The 18,127-nt window shown below is 41.1% G+C and overlaps 1 long non-coding RNA gene across 1 annotated transcript; it reads left to right on the top strand.

Moving 5' to 3' along the window:
- The first annotated feature begins 1,488 nt into the window (after positions 1-1,488).
- On the top strand, positions 1,489-16,787 carry LOC144044568 (uncharacterized). Its single transcript, XR_013291296.1, has 6 exons — positions 1,489-1,745; positions 3,574-3,710; positions 6,021-6,167; positions 15,605-15,685; positions 15,899-16,037; positions 16,175-16,787. It is a non-coding gene; the product is annotated as an uncharacterized LOC144044568 (long non-coding RNA).
- The last annotated feature ends 1,340 nt before the right edge of the window (positions 16,788-18,127 follow it).

Genomic DNA, 18,127 nt, shown 5'->3' with positions numbered 1-18,127 from the left:
CAAGGTCAAATGACGTTCACCTGCAAAACTTAAAGTCCATTTTTGGGTGTGTCGGATTTAGCCCAACAAAGAAGCGCTTGCTAACCCACATATACTGTGAAAATGTTTTTGTTGGTGTGTGACGTGGCAACAGCCGGCCTGGCATGCTCATTGCAGTGCCACATTTAAAACCCCAAAACAGGAAAATTAATATTTAACATAATTTAATATAAAAACAATTTGTGAGAATGGCCTAAATGGATCAGTAGAACTGTATGCATTTACATCATTGGTGACTAATTTCCTTCAAAGTGTGTTGTTGCTATACTCAAAATGAAATGAATCATCCTCATATGTGTGGCCTTTTTATTTGGAGTTATACTAAAATGAGTTGCAAATTGTCTCAGACAGGCACACAATAATAGAACGCATGAAAAATCATCTCATGGAATCTTTTCTCAAGCGCACTTTTCCTTTTCCGAACAGACATTTCTATGCAAAGTGATGATCTCGTATGACAGGAGACACGCATTAGCTCCGCCGCACGCATTCATCTACAAAAAATGTGCCCTGAAAATAGACGTCTGACGCAAATAGATTGACTTGGCCTTTTATCATGACAATAGCTTGTAGACGCGGCTGCGGTCGATGGTTGGGAGGCTCGTATGCACTAAATCATCAAGTGATGCAAATGCAAATCAGGCTCCTGTTTTTTTTTTCTTTCTCTATGCAATTGCTCCAGGCAAAAGGTGCTGCTGGGGTGTTGAAGTGAAGATATAAGTGTGTGTGTCAAAGCCCATGGGTTGGCTTAGCTCTCAAAACATCTCCAGGTGTTATGTGCCACATTAACTTTGCAACATTGTGCAAGGGAGGGAGAGTGTGTGCGCTTCTGAGAGTGTGGGTGAGGACAAGTGCTTTTGTCTTTGCTCAATTGTGGGGCCCATACACGCGTGTTTTTCCAGGTTTCACTACCATTGTGGGGACCGACTTGAAATTGTGGGGACATTTTGTTGGTCCCCATAAGTTCAGCCCTCTTTTTGAGGGTCAAGACCTGGTTTTAGAGTTTAGGTTTGAATAGGGTTAAGGTTGAGGTTAGGGTAAGGAATTGGGGTAGGCAATCATTTTTGATGGTTGGGGTTAGGGGGAGGGGCTAGAAAATGCATCAAGTCAATGAGACGTCCACACGATGATACAAAGACAAGTGTGTGTGTGCGTGTGTGTGTGTGAGTGAGCACAGCGAAACCTGGCTATTCACGCGGGGGCTGGGCTGGGATCAAGCCCTCTACCCCCCCCCCCCTTTATTTAAATTGTCTATTTTAATAGCATTTCAATCCATAAAATATGAAAAACTTAAAACTCATTTTGTGACTTATCTCTTAAAAATAAGCGATTTACGGAGAGGGGCGGGGATTGGTATTTTCATATAATAATTTCCTTTTTGACTCAGCGATGAAACGCATTGTAGATATTCTCATTTTTTAAATACTGTACATATTTTATTATTTTATTTTTTATAGTTCACTTGGCACAACTAGCACTTCCTGTTCCTTTTGTTGAGCAGCTAGCTGTTAGTAGCTAATCCACCACTGCTGCCCACTAACAATCCAGACCTTTCTCTGCGCCATCTTGACAAGTTTCCCACCCTGCATTCTGCTGCATCAAGCCCAATAGGATCCTCGCTCACATCCAGTGTGACCTTCCTTCACGCTGCTGTTGGCGGGCAAGCCGGCTATCAGCTAGCTGGTGGCTAACGCTAGCTACTCCAGGTACTCTCACATCCTCCACACTCCAAACACATGCTTCAAGTCAAAATTATAAATGAATGCGACCAGTTCAGAGTGTACCCCGCCTCTTGCTCAAAATCCGCTAGAGCAGGCTCCAGCTCACTTGCAACTCTTTTATAATTAGGACGAGCACTACAGGGAATGTATGAACTGATGTAAGTGACGAAACAGTGTTTCCACTGTACGTCGACTCTAATGGTGCTGTTATTACAAATAATGACTAACATTAAGCACATTTTAATGACTTGAAATCAGCCACCCAAGCAGTAATGCAATCACCTTTAGTGTCTCTGTATCTTTACTAGCATATTTTATAGTCCAGGCACAATAACAATAATGAATAAAAAATCACTACAAATTAATGGAGTACAAAAATAGCATGCATAGCTTCATGAATACAAACAACCTGAAATGTGTTACGGCATCGATAGCACTGTATAATATTTGTATGCCCTGCGATTGGCTGGCAACCAGTTCAGGGTGTACCCCGCCTACTGCCCAAAGCCAACTGGGATAGGCTCCAGCGCCCCCCGCGACCCTTGTGAGGACGAGCGGTTAAGAAAATGGACGTGGTGATGTCTGGTCGTTGCTGGATTTCACTTTTCTTTTCTTTGATCCTTCCTCGGGTCTCCTGACAACTTCACGACTCTGATTCTGAAGTATTCGGTTTAGGTGAACGGTATGGGATTTTTAATAGGCTTTTGGTGAATTAATGAGTACATACTCGCATGCACATATGCACTTACAAAAAAAAGAAAAAGAGGAAAAAAAAGAGAGAACAATGATGATGACATGTCGAATCGGTAAGATTACCGAATGAACAATACTGAGCTCTCAAAAAGAAAAAAGAGAAAGAAAATGGAGGGCTGGTTTTAGGGATGTTCGATGACATTTTTTTTTTTTAGACTGATACCAGAAGGATACCGATACCAGTATTCACTCTTGAGTACTCGCCCTGTACTGAGCACTGGTCCAGTAGATTTTGATACATAAAAATCCAATTAAGACAAAGACATAATTGTGACCAGAGACCTTTCTTTCTTTCTGAAGCACATGTAACCTGGCAATAGCCAGGTTGATAATTGTGATTCCCTCAAGGGAGTTCTCCTCAATATCAATCTGGGACCGCTCCACTGGGATTTGCTCCGGGAAAGGCGGGAGATTCTGTAGAATACTACGAGCTGATTGGACGATGCGTCAATTTGTGCACGCCTACCTCACTTTTGTTTTGACCAATCACGACAACGAATGTTGCACACCCACTTAAGGTTTATTGCCAAATTAAAATGACGTGTATTTAAAACAACATGCACAATTTTGGTGTGGGAAAGTTGGCTAGTTTATTGCTAACAGACTATGCAAAACGGCATAGACTGGCTAACATTGCTTGTTGTGATAATATAACCTTTTAAGCAACGGCTATTTAAACACAAATGTAGACGGTGCATTTATTCTTTATCCTCTGCAAAAAACGACTAATACTGAAGTAGTCAGCTGTGACTGTCTTCATCATATGTGTCTGTCTGTATATACTGCCCCCTGGTGGACAAGGAATGCACTTCAAAATGAGCATAATGTGAAGTTGCAATGGATCAATGGCATTTCCATTCATTTTAATTGGGAAAGATGATTTCAATTGCCTGTGTTCTGAGTAACAAGCACGATCACTGAACACATTAAATTTGTAACTTAAGGTACCACTTAACTTACTGGAATGCCCGTTTATGTGGGGAAGCCTAATACAAGTATTTTTTCAGTGTGTATGTGTACGCTGTACAATGTGTAATGTTGCATAAGTAATCTTTTCTAGGTTATGAGTCATCATCAAGACAAGCGTTAGTGATGTTGCCAATGATGCGTTGACACATGAGGTCTCCCTGCTGGGCCTCAGCACGCCTCTGGGACATTGAGCCCTGACGCAACCTTGGCTCCTCCGTGGCCAGCAAGGTAAATAAACATGTGCGTGTGTGTAAGTGTGTGTGTCATAAAATCTTCCATACCTTTTCTCAACACACTTACAGATTGACCTTCAGGGTCAATCATACGTTTGTTGTTTTCTCTGTTGAGCCATTTGAAGAAAACTCACATTTTAATTTATAGGTATCACAATGAATGGCATGTCATTCATAACTGCTTGTTAACATTTATTAGTGAGAAATGTATCTTTTTCTGAAGGCTTTTTCTCACTAGAATTTAGCACAAAAGGTACACTGTAACCAGTGTATTTTCTTATAACCTAATCTTATAGTAGTTCATTTTTTTTGTGTTCAGTATGATGATTTTTATAGTTCCATTTAGTGTTCTTATGGCTTTAAGGGACAGTGCGTGGAATTTTTTGATTTTTCAATGTTCATTCATTTAAAAAGAAAAAACACTATTGACTTTAGTAATATGCAAAAAAAAAAATTCTATTACATCAAGGTATTTTGGGGGGTATTTATTTATTTATTTATTATAATCGTAGGTCTAGTAGGCTAATTATATTATACTGGTCACGCCTCACCTTACAGAAGACAGACATGTTTCGCCGCCATCTTTCTACTAAAGCTACCCGAAGGTGAAGAACTTTTCGAACATAGTAATGGTGGTAGCTTTGCGAAGTGAGGCACGTAGTGCAAGTACTTCAAAATTCAGGCATTTCGATCGAGCTTAGGTCATTGCATTCTATTAGTTCACCACTAGGTGACCCTAAATTCTACACACTCTTTTTAAAGTGAAATATGGCATTTAATGATTTAATCTAGTGTTTTGCATTATCGCATTTGGAATTTAAAATGTCAAGTTGAATAGTTTTATGCATTTTGGTTACATAGTGGGATCTTATGCTTAAAAGTAATGTTTAAATGATTCATTGCGGTGTTTTTTTGTAGTGGTTTCATGGTGGAAAATGTTTGCTTTATGTTTAAATTTAGTGTTTCTATGATTAGTAATTACGTTTAACTAAAGTGTTGCCTACAGTGTTTTTTTTTTTGACAAATGTATATTTTTTATGGTTAAATGTTGTCTTTGTATGGTATAATAAAGTGCTGTATGATTAAATGTACAGTTCTTGTTGAATGTCTTAAATGCAGTATTCATATCATATGGTCAAATAGAGCATCTTGTGGTTAAGTGTTGGTTTTAGGGCTAACATAGTGTTTTTTTTAAATTGTTTTTTTAATGTAGTGTTTTGTATGGTTAATATAGTATTGTTGTGGTTCAACAGAGTGTCAATCAAATTTGGTTGTCTTTTTATTAAATGTAGTGATGTCATGTGGAATTGAGTGGTTTGGAGTAGCATTTCGTCAGCTATCCTAGGCACTCTAAAAAAAAATACACATAATGCAAAATGTGGCCATGAATCATTCATGAGATCACATTTATTAATGCTACACATGCATAGAAGACTCACATTCAAAACATTGCATATATTTTACTGCACATTTGAAGCGATGCCAACAATTGTTTTGGTTTTCAGGTGGGAACACACACGCACACACACATGAAGGTTCTGATGAAAACAATAGTAAGCCTACACCAATTAGAGTGTACTGCGCACTAACAAAGTGTCTCTCTGAGGAGCTCCTACAAAAAGCATGTGTAGTATCAGCAGGCCCGTGTAGTATTATCCCTCTTTAGCATTATGTGCCTCCACAGATCCCCTCAGGGCGACAAGACGCTCTCCCAAGCAATTCAAGCCTAATCACGCACCGTTTGCCTCTTTTTGGATGGGCCCTTGTGTTCTCTCGTCGTATGAATAACACGCCGCCTCAGGCACCGTCGGCTATGGCGGGCGGGGGGGCCGTACGTATAGCCCGCGCTGTGGGGAGGACCTCCTAATCCAGGATTATTCCCCCAGACCTGCAGCCGGTTGGATTAAGAAAGGGGGGGGTAGTCGATTGGAAAAAGGGCAAAGTCAGCACTCTTTCGCTGAGCAGCTCAGTGGATTAGAGGCCGGCCTTTTTCCTCGGCCTCCCGTGAGGAACGCCAAGCCTCTGCGTGCCAAATATGGACACGGACAAGAGGGTTGAGTGCAGATGATGTTTCTGCTTTTAGATGCACTTTAAGACGTGGTGGTGGGGACCCTAGTGTCCCCTCGCTTTCTTGCCATATATATAAGACATCATTCTTGATGTATTTTTTGCAGTATATTCTGTAATGCCCGCTAAAGTTGTCCTTTTTGAATCATTTTGCATGCTGACAAGTAAATACAGGAGATCCTCATTCTCCTCCACTATTGATGTGTTCACGGCAGTGTGGCTTTCCAACTTTCCCCAGGTACTAGTTTCCAAGCAGACAACAGTGGGCCCCAAGGAGCCGCTACTGTGCAGTGGAAAAGCAACATAAGTGACAAATGCCTCTGGGGGTGCGACCGTGCAGCTGCAAACTGCCAGCCCTCATTAGAGAGGCCATCGACATGGCGAGGTAATGCATTTGTACATTATAGCGTGGGCGGGCGGGCGGACGCATGTGAGAGCAAAATGGGGAGCCAGGCAAACCGCTTGTGTTTGGAAGATCTTTGTTGCCAAAAACATCACTCAGCCTCGCTGCTTAGTTCAGGCAGTAATCAGCGACTATTGATCGCAAAGTAGTCGATGGCTCTCAAAGCAGCCGTGCGCCGATCAATGGCGGCCTGCTGCTCAGTCTTTATGGAAGAGAGTCTGCAATGTCTGAATCCTACCTTTTTTCGCAATAGATCTTGTGAAAGTTTCTGGTCGTTTTTTTTCTTCAAAGTGCCGCAATTGCAAACAGACATTATTCACCTTTTATTGTTTTTTATAACCTAAAACCAAAACTGCAAAGCCTTTATATATTGTTTTATATATCTTCAGTGCCGGGCAAGAATCTTTTATGTGCAAATATGATTGACTTCTATTTTTTTCAGTATTAGTCTGTCCCAACGTCGTCTGTTCTCTTTACATAATTAACCAATTTAAAGTGTTGAAAATAGCAAATCTATTAATTTATGTGAACACTCACCTGTCCGAGAAGTGAGCCGTTTTCACACTGTGCAGGAGCCGTGCAACATTATGTCGCCCTAGGATTAAAAGTCTGGATTTCTTTTGTTTTTACTTTTTTTTTTTAGGTCAGTGTTTCTCAACCCCGGTCCTCGAGTACCCCTATCCAATCTGTTTTACATGTCTCCCACAGCCAACACAGCTGAGTATCATTAGGCTTCATGTAGAGCTGGCTGATTAGTTGATGGTTTGAAACACCTGTGTTGGTTGTGAGAGAACAGGCTGGATAGGGGTACTCGAGAGCCACTGTTTTAGGTAATAACGGGTGAAACTAATTTGGTTAAATGCCTGTATACTCTAGTTACAAATGGATTGCTTTAAATCTTTGGTGCATAAGGAACTGGTCAGACACAGATTTTTTTATGTCACTGCTTAGGTGTTTGCTGGGTTTTGTCAAGTGACGTTTGCAAATGCCAATATAAGGGCAAAATGGCAGCCACCTGAGAAGGACGGAAACAGACACATTTGTCTTCTTAATTCTTACTCCACAAACACAATAGCAATCAGAATACCGTGTTTACAGGCACACAGTATTTATCATAGCAAATAAAATGTTTTGCCTTGCATTCCCCTTGATGTGTGCGGTGTTAAAAAGACCCATCAGGAAAACACAACCCAATAAAATGCTGAGCCTGTTGCTAACCAAAACAGCAGCACCTTTGCTGAATCATGTAAACATAGTCTCAGATGAATTCAAGTGTAGAGTCTTAAACGAGTTCCCTGCACAGTGTTAAAGATGATGTCACCTTTAACGTCATTCCAGTAGACTCCACAGAGTTGTGCTCGTCAATGTGTATGTTGAGGGGTGACCTATTAGTTCCCCCAAGTCTATATCTGGTTCTTGCCGTTTACATGAATTGCGTCCTAACAGCCCCTTTCATTTCGTTCAGCCGATGTTATGCAGCACGTTTGTCTTCGTAAAGGCGCAGTATTTGATCCAGCGAGTGTACCTAATGTTGTGGCCAGTGACTGCGCATGCGTCATACAGAACCGCAACCACATCCCATCTACTTGATGCAGACAAAGAGGCCATATTGGAATTGCCAGGTGCCTAATTTGGTCTTTGTTGCTCATAATTGAAACCACTCATCCCTCCCCCCGTGCCGCCGAAAGGGAGACGGAGAGACGGTCGGAGCGATGGCAGAATGGAGGGAGGGAGAGATAATTGCCTTATAAGGCAGTCGGCAGTTGTGTGTGCGTGTGTGTGTGTGAGAGGCGTCTCATTCCCAGCAGTGTGTACGCAGATGATGGGGCTGAGATGTAAAGATGGCTTCTCGGATCCATCTGAAGGAACGTTTTGATGGCTCCAGCTGTCTCGTTGCGGCTAACCCAAATGTTGTCAGTGTAACTCTACACCACTTGTAAAATGCAACCACATATTATTACATACATTCACTGGAGGCTTACTTGGCGTAATCCACGTCTCAATACCACCGCTATCACCTCGCAATGAGACAACTACATGTATTACTATACTAAATGTATTCATGTTTGCGGATCACTACAGATGTCATGTGACTTTCCAGTCAAACTTGGCTTGCTTCGGCCGACCAATCAAAGGACAGAAAAATGCTATTGTCATTGAGGGTCAGCACTTTGTGGCCCCGTGAGGATGAAGTTGAAATCGGATTGGCTGAAAAAAAGAAAATCTTCCACAGGAACAGTACGTGTACTGGAAGTAGTGCAGCCAAGCGAAACACTATGAAATGAAGCACACAGTTGGGACTAAATGAATACACGTTCATGTATCATATATTAGAATTTAAGTTGTCAATGTCGGTATATGTCAGTGCTTTTGATTTTGTTAGGCTAGTAGTGGTACATTAATACCTCATTGACAGTGTCAATCAAAACAGAAGTGCATCTTTAGAAAGGCTGACAGTTTTGATACAATTATTACAACATTGTATAGTGTAGTATGGCCTGTTGATGTGTGTGTGTGTGTCTTGTTTTTGTTACACAGTGGGGCCAACGTTTCGGGATTTCACAGAGTTGTGGGGCCCATGTGGGGCCATTTTGCTGGGCCCCACAAGTTTAGACCTCACCTCTTTTTGAGGGTCAAGACTTGGTTTTAGAGTTTAGGTTTGAATTGGGTTATGGCTGAGGTTAGGGTAAGACATAGGGGTAGGCAATCATTTTTGATGGTTGGGGTTAGGGGGAGGGGCTAGGAAATGCATTATGTCAATGAGATGGCCCCACAAAAATAGTAAAACAAACCTCTGTGTGTGTGTGTGCGTGCGTGTGTGCGTGTGTGTGTGGTCTTGTTTTTGTGACAAAGTGTGGCTAACATTTCGTGATTTCACAGAGTTGTGGGGCCCACCCGGCCATGTGGGGCCATTTTGCTGGGCCCCACAAGTTTAGACCTCTTTTTGAGGGTCAAGACTTGGTTTTAGAGTTTAGGTTTGAATTGGGTTATGGCTGAGGTTAGGGTAAGACATAGGGGTAGGCAATCATTTTTGATGGTTGGGGTTAGGGGGAGGGGCTAGGAAATGCATTATGTCAATGAGATGGCCCCACAAAAATAGTAAAACAAACCTCTGTGTGTGTGTGTGCGTGCGTGTGTGCGTGTGTGTGTGGTCTTGTTTTTGTGACAAAGTGTGGCTAACATTTCGTGATTTCACAGAGTTGTGGGGCCCACCCGGCCATGTGGGGCCATTTTGCTGGGCCCCACAAGTTTAGACCTCTTTTTGAGGGTCAAGACTTGGTTTTAGAGTTTAGGTTTGAATTGGGTTATGGCTGAGGTTAGGGTAAGACATAGGGGTAGGCAATCATTTTTGATGGTTGGGGTTAGGGGGAGGGGCTAGGAAATGCATTATGTCAATGAGATGGCCCCACAAAAATAGTAAAACAAACCTCTGTGTGTGTGTGTGTGTGTGTGCGTGCGTGTGTGCGTGTGGTCTTGTTTTTGTGACAAAGTGTGGCTAAAATTTCGTGATTTCACAGAGTTGTGGGGCCCACCCGGCCATGTGGGGCCATTTTGCTGGGCCCCACAAGTTTAGACCTCTTTTTGAGGGTCAAGACTTGGTTTTAGAGTTTAGGTTTGAATTGGGTTATGGCTGAGGTTAGGGTAAGACATAGGGGTAGGCAATCATTTTTGATGGTTGGGGTTAGGGGGAGGGGCTAGGAAATGCATTATGTCAATGAGATGGCCCCACAAAAATAGTAAAACAAACCTCTGTGTGTGTGTGTGTGTGTGTGTGTGCGTGCGTGTGTGCGTGTGGTCTTGTTTTTGTGACAAAGTGTGGCTAAAATTTCGTGATTTCACAGAGTTGTGGGGCCCACCCGGCCATGTGGGGCCATTTTGCTGGGCTCCACAAGTTTAGACTTCTTTTTGAGGGTCAAGACTTGGTTTTAGAGTTTAGGTTTGAATTGGGTTATGGTTGAGGAATAGGGATAGGCAATTATTTTTGATAGTTGGGGTTAAGGGAAGGGGCTAGTAAATGCATATATCATATTTTTATCTTAATTTCTTTCAAAATAAATATAAGTAGGCCACAAAATGTTTATATTAATTAATGTTGCTAATTCATAACACACATACTTTTTTTTTCAAGTTAAAAATAAAGATGACTCAACAGTTACCTATATTTTATTATTTCTTTTACATATGTTTTAAATCATTCAATAGTTTGTGTTATGACATTCTATATAATTAATAACAAAATATTTTTTTTTGGGGGGGGGGATCAATACAAAGATTAGTTTTGGATACAAGCTCTGACCAAATTGTGCGTGTGTCTGTTTTCACATATGGCATTGTGTGTTGTTATTGACTTCCCAATTACGCCTCTGCAGGGGGCTTTGTCGGAATGTGTGTGTGTGTGTGCATGTGTGTGCGTGAGCTGGCAAGAGTACAAAGGTGATGAATTGTGATGGAGGGCACGCTGCTGAGTCAGGTGGCTGCTGGTGTGTGTGTGTGTGTGTGTGTGTGTGTGTGTGCTCTTGTCTTTCTATATTTGTATGACACACCCCTTGACATCCCACCTTTATTGTGTGGACATTTTTTTTTCACGTGGACATTTAGCCTAGCAGCCCATTAGTTCTTTTCACCCAATTTGTGTACGTGTGTAATATTTACATCTGTATTCCTCCTGATGTTGTCAATCTTCTTTTCCCTTCCTCTGTTCTTTTATGCTCCGTTCTATCAGCATCCCTGCATCCCTTCAGCGTACCCCTCCCCCATCCAGACAGCTGGGCTGGATGTGTGTGATAGGAGTGTGTGCGTGTGTATGTGATTGTGTGTGTCCTCCCAGCTGGGGGGCAGCAGCAGGGAGGGATATTCTTTGGGGAAATGGGAAAATGAGTGTGCTGCTCTTCTTCTTTTGTGGTGGTCTTGTACATTCATTGCTTCACCTTTTTTTTTTTTTTAATGGATCTGGTCTATATTGCCACAGAAAATATTGCACTCCACCTTTCACCCCCCCCCCCCCCCCCACCCCCGCTGCTCCCTCCTCCTGCTCTCTCTCTCCACACATTGGTGTGCCAGGATTTCTTGTTGTTGTATTTACACTAAGGGTGGGACTTTAACGTGTTAATTTTGGTGAATTCATTACAAATAAATGAATGCATTAAAAATAATGCATTTTAATTGCAATTTGTTGAACCTTTGTTCCAAACTATGCAAAATGTTTGTCATTACGCCCATTCCAGCTCGTTTAATGGCTGCCAAAATAGAGGACTCGACCGCATTGTTATAACTGATTGGAGGCAGATTTCATAAAAAAAAAAATATATGTGATGGAAGCTTTGATAAAAGTGTGTTTTTGTGCAAACTGTACAAAAAGGTGTTTGCTTCCCACCGAAGCGCTTCTACTGTCCGCTTGCATAGATGGAAGAACAGGTAGATACGACATGCCCCTACGAGCTGCATCCTCGACCCGCAGTAGAAACAAAGTGTCAGCACATTTCATGCGTGTGGATGTCTCAAAAACCAAAACAACAAGGAGGCCTGCACAATGTACGGAACACTCCTGCACACAATGCCTGACAAGCAAATGTTCTGTAAAAATAAAAGTAGAATTGACGAGTACTGATACCGGGCAACAGTATCGAGCCAATACCCAGCTTTATTTCTTCGTTTCGGTACTCGCGAAAGCATTCTCTTGGGGCCATTTTACAATTAGGAATTAGAAATGAGAAGAATAGAAAATTGTCGTTAAATTCATGCACTTTTAAGGAAAAATGCTACATTGAGATATATCGATCTTTCTTTAAGGTTATCTGTCATTGTTTTTTGGTGGGGTAAATTCTATGTATCAAAAGGAGTGGTATGGGTACTTGGTATCGGTATCGGTGACTACTCAAGAGTTTAGTACCTGTACTGGTATAAGTCTGAAAAAAGGTGGTATTGAACATTCTTAAAGAAAAGTAAACCTCGTAAAAAAAAAGGTTGAGAACTGAGCAAGTTGTGACTTTTCAAATGTCTATGCATTGCTTTCAATTGGACTGTTGTTTAACTTTTATTAATTCATTCATTCATTTTGATTTTATTTAAAAACAACTGACTGTGAACCATCATAAGTTAGATATATATACAGTATATATATATATATATATATATATATATATATGTGTGTGTGTATGTACTCAAGCTCCTTTCAATTATCCTCCGCTCATCACAGAGTCGCTCCAAGGCAGCTTTTGCTCGTGCAAATATTTGCCCTTCATAAATATGGCGTCATTAAGTGGCCTGTATACAGTAGGTGTGCGCGTGCATGTGCATGTGTTGTGTGTGGGTGGATGCTAAAGCGATGAAATGTTAATTGTGGCTCGGCACGTACATTCCTCCCTGACGCAGGAATCTGGTGTGGGGGGGCTCGGGCGGCCTGGGAACAGACGTCTGGGTCAGGAGATAGGATAGAGGGAGTACAACGGAAGACGATGGGATGTGGCGGTAATTGGAATATCAAGCACAAATGGTCTTTTCCAATAGGCTTGGGGATAAAGAATCTCAATGCATACTTTGTAACATCCTTCCTAAAGGGCATTTGTTGTCTTTCCCCTCTTGCTTTTGACCTGTTTTTAATTACCACACTCTTGAATGTTCCATTTCCTCTTGAACATTGCACTTAATGAAACATGTGTTAGCAATGAACTATCACTGTTATTAAGGCCCCGCACACACACACACACACACACACACACACACACACACACAAAGTCATTGCGAGTGCCCGAGAGATGCGAGTTGCCATTTGAAGTGGTGAGAAGCGACGATATCAAGAAGCTTTAAGAGTGGCGGTCAAGGCCAACCTGGTATCTGTTGCAATGTGGTGAACAGCAACAGCTTTGTTTTGGGTGAAGGAATGCAGCCAGGCAAGAAATTTCCAAGCACGGCTGGCACAACATTTTGGAACTACTACTGCTACTATTGAATTTTCTCAGACTGATTGGCTTGAAAACATCAACAATGAGGGCCTATGCTTCATTTAAGGTTGCTGTGAAGTAGGAATTATCACAGTCTGAATTAACGAGGTCTGACCTTAAAGCATACCAGAACAAAAAAACAAAACAAAAACTATTTTATTTCTTAAGCAATGTGTTACAGACAGGATGTCCTATAACATTTCTTAATATGACCTCCTTGACCTGCAGTGGTGGTTTCTGATATGTGCGTTATGCGTGGCCAACTGCTCAGTGTTTCAGTGCTTTTGGCACAACTTCCTGTTTTCTAATAAGAAAGTCAACAGGGGAAAAAAACACCCAACAAAAAATGTACCAATACACATCCCGGTCCCATTAGAAATGGTATTTCCACTGTCCTCTTTCATCATGAGCCAGAGCCAAAGACAACGCCTCACGATTAATCAACCGCACGAGGCTTAGGTAGTGGCTTTCTGAGCTATCAGCAGTTTGCAACACAGACTGGAAGAGTCACAGAAAGGCATAGAAGTGGATGCCCTTGGAAATGTTCATGGATCCTGCTGCTCCGCTCTTTGTTAGAAAATGGCACAAAGTTGTTGGAAAAGTCCTGACATATTGAAGTCAAGTCAGTTTTATTGATGTAGCGCCAATTCAGGTAGTGAGCGGGACAAGAACCGCACTCGTCATACATTAAAGACGACTTTAACGATCATTTTGTTTAGTGGGACATGATGTCGAAACAGAAACACACGCTGTTCATCAACATCTGAATTTATCCCATAGAAAATAATGAAAACATCGCCATCAAATCTTCATCACAGTGTGAAAAATGGCGAACCACAATTAATATTTCAAACAAAACAGCACTGAGGGCCCTATTTTCTTTCTTTTGGGATTTTAGTAGACTGTTTACTCCCTCAATGGCGCAAAAGCCCCATTTCTAACTGCAACTCAGTCAGCTTGTTTCCTGGCTAATCGGAGTGGCTCACCTCATTCCCTTAAAATTCAGCGCAAGAGTTGCGTGCGGTCTACATGGTGAAAGCAAAATGTACTCGTTGGAATGCATGCAGGAGATCGGCGCGTCTGTCTGCGCCGTGATCAAATTCACCAAAATCACGTCACACCACCTGCACCACAACATAGACCTGTTTTCACCTGGTCTAATGTCTACCCACCAAATTGTCAGTTTAGCGTGTAATAGAAAATGCCCTCGGTTTGCCAGAGTGCCCAGAATAGCATAGCTCAGTCTGCATAATTCCCAAACACGTTAAACAAGACTTGCCCTGGCATGAAAATGAAAATGTGGTGGGGTTTTTTTACACGCGTGCACCTGTCTACGAAAATGGAACCTTCAGTCTTAGATGGCAAATTTTGACAGTGTAATGTCACCTTACATCTCACTTTTAACATTGTTTACATTGTTTTACTTGGCTGTTTGTTGCAATGTCGGCATTGTAAATGAAAATCTGCTCTCAATTTCCTTACCTGGACAAATAAAGGTCAAATACAATGTATAGGTAAATAGTGAAGCTGGCATATGAGTCATGGGAATTTGGGCAATTTTTCCCTCTAAGCTTTCCGCCAAAGAGGAAATGGGTGTGCTGCAGGTGAAAAATTAATTCAAGATAATGACCAAATGTGCAGGAGTGCAAGACAAAAGTAGAGGAGAGGCAGTATTTATTTATTTAAATTTTTACTGGCGCATTTAGCATTTATGAGAGTAGTATTTGTTTTTCAATTTCTCCCAGCAGCACAAAAATAGGAACACATCAAATATTTGGACTCATTTCCAGTGTTCAGGTCCCAAATGGCGCATAGAGCCAGGTTGTCGTCTTTGCCATTTTATTTCGTTCGCTGCTTGCAACTCAGAACCGTCATATTGAAAATCGTCCTTGATTGAAAATGACAATCTCATTCAGCCCCCCCCCCCCCCCAAAACAAAAAAACCTACAAAAAATATTGGAATGTGTTTTTTAATGAGACAAATGACACTCAATAATAAATACATACAGTAATGATGCCCTTAACTCATTCACTGTCATTGACAAAAATTCATTTGAACAATTTCTATTAGTTCATTTTTTTTCCACTTTTGTTAACTGAAAACATAGACATTTTAAAAAAAAAACACATTTTTTTTTAAGAAAAAAAAGAAAAGATTGTTAAAAATTAGGGCCGGCAGGCGATCACAATTTTTAATTGTAATTAGTTAGTTAACTCATGACTAATCACACATTTTATATCTGTTGTCGATGTACAAAAATGATTTTTCTAGGTTTTCATACTCTTGTTTACAAAAGTGGGGGGGAAAAAATTAACTAATAGAAATATTTCAAATTAATTTTTGACGTCTATAGCCGTCAATGGCAGTGAATGAGTTAAAAAGAATATACAAACAAGCCATTTTTGCCACACTTCATCCTTCAAATCATTGGGCATTTTGCTGCTCCTTCTGGTGTGCGCGCCTTGACCACATGGAAGCAATACATGGAGACAGAGGACATCAGAACGTCTCAGAAGTCATCTTGTTCGTTCTTCGCAAAGGATAAAGAATAGATGCATGTGAGTATTGTTTTATTGTCTGTCTAAGTGCATTGCTTCAGTTTGTGTTCAAACTTCTGTTTTAAAGAGTTACAACAACGCCACATACAGTAGATGCCATTCATTAGCCTTTCTAAGGCGTTTCCCATTATGTGTTAGCATTAAGCTAGTGGAGCGTAGTGGTTGTTTTAAATACACAACATGTAATTCTCTCTCTCTGAACTTGTCTCTCAGGTCCCAAATGAAACTCATAGGAGATGCTGTACCTCTGATTTGGATCCCTCGAGAGCTGCTGGTTTCCATGCATGTGGCGTGTTTGTTTTGTGCGCTATAGTTACACGTGTTCCTGTCTCACTCTATCAGCCTTTTTGCGGTAACCCCCCCCCCCCCCGCCTCAGAGTCACTGTCATCCACAGTCACGTGCCAAGCCATAAGTGTCTGACACATAATGTGTGTTTTCGTGCTCTAATTATCCCTTACTAAACATCATCTCTCTTTTCTTTTCCACAGGTGAATTCCCCTGCAGCCTCCCTCCTTTGTCTTTTGTCTGCACACCCCTCCTTTGCCTCCCGCCCCCACTGCAATCCGGCACTTCTAGACAAGCCAAGCTGCTATCAGCAGGCTCTATGAATAGCACCACGGCCCACTCGCATGCCGTACACAGCTCATGTCTTATGCATGTCACAATCCTTTGCACCCCTTTTTTTTGTGTACCACCCGTGCCAAGTATGTTACGACTGACGATTTCCATTCCCTCTAAACTAAATGTTTTGTAAAATTGACGCACCACAGAGGAGTGTGTTGTGAACAACCATGCCAAAATTTGAATGATTAAAAAATTGGCAAGTATAAAATAAGCCTTTGAAATAGTGAAAAATCAAGCCATTGTCTCCGCGTTTGAACATTGTGGGCGTGTCCGCTAAATGTGTGAAACAATACCCTGCTTAAAAATGGATGCTACTTTCTTTGGCATCTATTTTATGCTTACATATCCTACCATTTTTGAGCCACGAAAGTATAACTGCTAAAAGCTTCTCATGGCTGGTTTTGTCGACAAGACGTGCTAGCCACCAGCTAGCTTGAAAGCTAACAGGGGCACTACAAATCAAATATTTATGAAACACGCAGCACACCTGTAGCTCAGTTATATACCAACAATGCTTGGTATCAGCCTGAATATCATATCATAACACTTGGGAATTCAAATAATGTCATTGAGTTGTTCTTGTGGCATCCATTGAAGATGTATTTTTCAGGGTGCAGCTAGCTAGCTAGCTAACGGCACGCTGTAGTAGGGATTGAACCATTGTCAACTTTACCACACCACACAGTTGAAGCTTGAAGCTGATTAATCGCCAATCCCGTTTTTTGGTAACAACTAGGGGTGTTAAAAAAAATAGATTCAGCAATATATCGCGATATTAGAGCGCACAATTCTCCAATCGATTCGATATGCCGCTGAATCGATATTCAAACATAATTTTTTTAATGGAAATATTTAACAAAACATCTTACTTAGGGTTAGGGATCACACGTTAAGCATGGAAGAATGTTATGCTAATGGAAAGCCTTAATATTTTATTTCAATGCTGTTCAAACATGAAACAGATTGCAACAGATTGTTTGTTAAATACAGTGGCTCACAGTTATAAGCCTAAAGATTCAGATAAATAAATACATTTTGATTCAAATCTTACAGTGTACATGTACAAGTTTACTGATTAGAATTTTCTAAATTTGAGTTTAAAGAAAATCGCAATAATCAACCTATAGATTTGTATAGGGATTAAACAATATCTAATCGAATTGTGACCTATGACTCGTGATACAGGTACTAGGCAATTCACACCCCTCGTAACAACATGGACGCCTCCTGAAATCAAAATGGTGGCAAGTTTTCGCAACCAATATTAAACTGCTAAAAATTAGACTGATAGCTACAAAATAGTTTCCCCTAACCCCTCCTCAGATACAGAGTGCTATCTATGCCTGCTCATCTGGAAAGGCTAATGCTAATGCTAGCTGATGAGCAGCCTTAAATACTCAAATTCACCAAAGCTTGCATGTAACAATGAAAAGGCAGACAATGTTCTGTGGTGTTCGACCAACAACCTCTTTATTGTCAAAATAAACTGTGAATTTATAGATATAGCTCCACAAATAAGTACTATACATATTTCTCTGTCTTTTGGTTGTAATTTTCAGCAGTCATCTTGTATGCAGTTGCTAACTGGAAAAAAAAAAAGGTAAATGAGTCGAAGTTGTCTCTACTACCGTCACGTTTGTTTGCGTTGACTACCAAAATAAAATGCGAAGTTGATAAACTCTATGCTAGAGAGCCACTGACGTGACCAAAGTTCTTTTATAGTCAGACTCGTGCCTGAGCCGAAGTGCATCATTGGGCACCATTTCAGCCATGGCCCAAAAAGTTAAGGAAACTGTGAAAAAGTGTTTAAAGCTGTA

Source organism: Vanacampus margaritifer, chromosome 2 (genome assembly GCF_051991255.1).
Source record: "Vanacampus margaritifer isolate UIUO_Vmar chromosome 2, RoL_Vmar_1.0, whole genome shotgun sequence".
NCBI lineage: Eukaryota > Metazoa > Chordata > Actinopteri > Syngnathiformes > Syngnathidae > Vanacampus > Vanacampus margaritifer.
Note: the sequence above shows the minus strand (reverse complement) of the source record. Positions and strands in the feature narration are given on the sequence as shown.